The following is a 2,798-nucleotide window of genomic DNA, read 5'->3' on the forward strand; positions in this document are numbered from 1 at the left end:
GGCACATGAACAGACAATGGAGGCAATTATCACGAGATATGCGGAGAAGGAGGCCATCAGAATACATGAGGCAGCAGCTGCTGTGGCACCGGAGTCGGTGGTGCAGGATCAGGTAGAGAATGTGGGAGTGGTGACCTTCGCGACAGTCACCAGGAGGAAGGGTGCAAGATCAACTGACCGGGCAGCGGACCGCTTTAGGTCGAGGGCAACGCAACGGAATAGAAGAATAAAGGAGGGTAGGCAGACGGAGAACATGCCTTCCTTTGTACTGCAGGAGCCGGAGGGCAAGACATCAACCGAGGTTCGGGATATGGTATGGAACCAGGTGGTGGCAAAAAAGTTAGACCTAGATGCCAGACGGTAACAACAAAGACAGGGAAGGTTATATTGAAACCAATGGACAAGGAGACGACTGATGCACTGAAACATATTGCAAGGGTATCTACCCTGTTACAGGAGGATAGATTACGGTGGCCCCGTATCATAATCCGTGGTATAGGCACTTATACCGCCATGGTCGGGTCCCAGAAGGACCTGTTGGCACAAAATCCAGAGCTGGGAATAGAGGCAAATGTGGACGAGGAGGTTTTAAAGCCGGTCTTCCAAACCGGTCCACGGGGAAAGAGCACCACGAACTGGGTTGTGGAGGTGAACCCCAAGTACTATAGTAAGTTTGAGAGCACAACGCTCTATCTTGGATTCATGAGGTGCAGAACGAATGCATACGAGGAGGTGACTCAGTGCCATATGTGCCTCAGACACGGACACCCAGCGGCCAAATGCAACGAAAAAGAACAGGTGTGTTTGCATTGTGGGCGGAAGGGTCATAAGGCGTTGGACTGCCCGGCTGTGGAGGCGGATCCAACATGTGTCAACTGCCGGGGGAAACATAACGCAAGGGACAAGACGTACTCTGCCCGCACGGCGTATTTGTTGGGTCAAGTAAGGAGGACTGACTATGGGATCGCACAATGAGCGTGCACCCATCACTCAAGATCGTGCAACTAAATATGGGAAGGTCGTCAGGGGTCAGCGATCAACTTTTGGACTATTGCCAGAGGAAAGCAGTGGACATAGCCATGGTACAAGAGCCATACACAAACCGTGGAAAATTGACGGGGTTTGAAGTAGCCCCATTCAGGAGCTTCCTTTCAAAGCCCACCCGTCGCCGATGTAGAGTGGAATATTTGGACCATGGAGCGGCTATTATAGTTTTCAACCCTAACCTGGTAGTTGTCCCACGAGAGGCCGGTACAAAGAAGAATTTCGTATCCCTCGATTTGGATTGCGGAACTGATGGTATGGTGACCCTCATCAGTGGCTACTTTAAGTACCGGGTGCCAACGGCAGTCCACGTTCCGGTACTGGAGGAACTCATACACGCGGCGACGGACAAGGTACTGGTGTCACTGGATGCCAATGCCTTTTCAAGGCGATGGTACAGCCGTGTGAATGACGCGAGGGGTGACACGCTGGTGGCGAGTATTGACGCTAATCAGCTGGAGAAAGCAAACATGCCGAGTCCGTACACTACCTTCCATGGGCCACGGGGAAGAACCAATATTGATGTCACATTGGTGGACAGAGTGCTGGCACAAAAACTTTTGGGATGGATGGTTGTTCCCGGTGAGACATCCAGTGACCATCAAATAATTGAGTTTACCATTGACCTGCAACGCCGACAGTTCGTGCACCGTGAGAAGAGATATAATCTGGTAACGCAAAACTATCAAATGTTTCGCCAGGAGTATGAGAACCGCAACGGCCTGCGAGATGCAGTGAATATTGACCCAGAGGGGATGGCCCAGGAGCTTGCGGATGATTTCACGGCGGCGGCAATGCTACACGCGCCTAAGAAAAGAATCCGGTTGAAGGTCACCCCTCCTTGGTGGACCAATGAACTACAGGCTGCACGGAGAGCGGTAAGGACGCATGTCAGCGGATGGATATCGCCAGTCATATAATGCCAGACGAAATGAATATACAACCTTACTGAGGAGAAGCAAGCTGGACTCGTGGAGAGCTTTTTGCACCACAGAGGGTGTGCAACCATGGGGAAGGTTGTACAGGTGGTTGAAGAACGGCAGCAAGAAACAAACTAGTATTGGCCTGCTGACAAAAGCGGATGGTACCCGAGGCAGGTCGCTGGATGAGTCAGTGGATCTTTTACTCAATACGCTTATCCCGAATGATCCGCACCAACAGCTGCAGGATGTGCTAGCTAGAACAGAGTGTGACCTACAGCCTTTAGATGAAACCACGATTAGAGACTTAACATGGACCATAGCACCGAACAGGGCCCCCGGCCAAGGATGGGATCACGGGTAGAATGGTACGGGTACTGTGGCCACGACTCTCGGCTAGGGTATTAGCCTTAGTAAACGCCTGCCTTCGCGATGCAGTTTTTCCAGCAATTTGGAAGTCGGCGGATGTCGTACCGATTCTGAAGGGCGAGGACAGAGATATGGCTCAACCAAAGTCTTACAGGCCGGTGAGTCTACTGCCAGTGGTGGGTAAGATAGTAGAAAAGGCCATGAACAAACGGTTTCAGGACCAGATAGGCCGAAATCTCACAGGAAAACGTACTGTTTCACTAAAGGTAAATCAACATTGGATGCGGTGGACAATTTGTTAACGTGGAGTGCCATTAGACCGGAGATATATGTAATAAGTGTATTCCTAGACATAACAGGGGCCTTTGATAATTTGGCCTGGCCAGCCTTGCAAACGGATCTGCATGACTTAGGTGCTACGCGCCATATAAGGAAATGGATTGAGAATTATCTGTCGGGTCGAAA

This window comes from Acyrthosiphon pisum, unplaced genomic scaffold, assembly GCF_005508785.2.
Source record: "Acyrthosiphon pisum isolate AL4f unplaced genomic scaffold, pea_aphid_22Mar2018_4r6ur Scaffold_21109;HRSCAF=23054, whole genome shotgun sequence".
NCBI lineage: Eukaryota > Metazoa > Arthropoda > Insecta > Hemiptera > Aphididae > Acyrthosiphon > Acyrthosiphon pisum.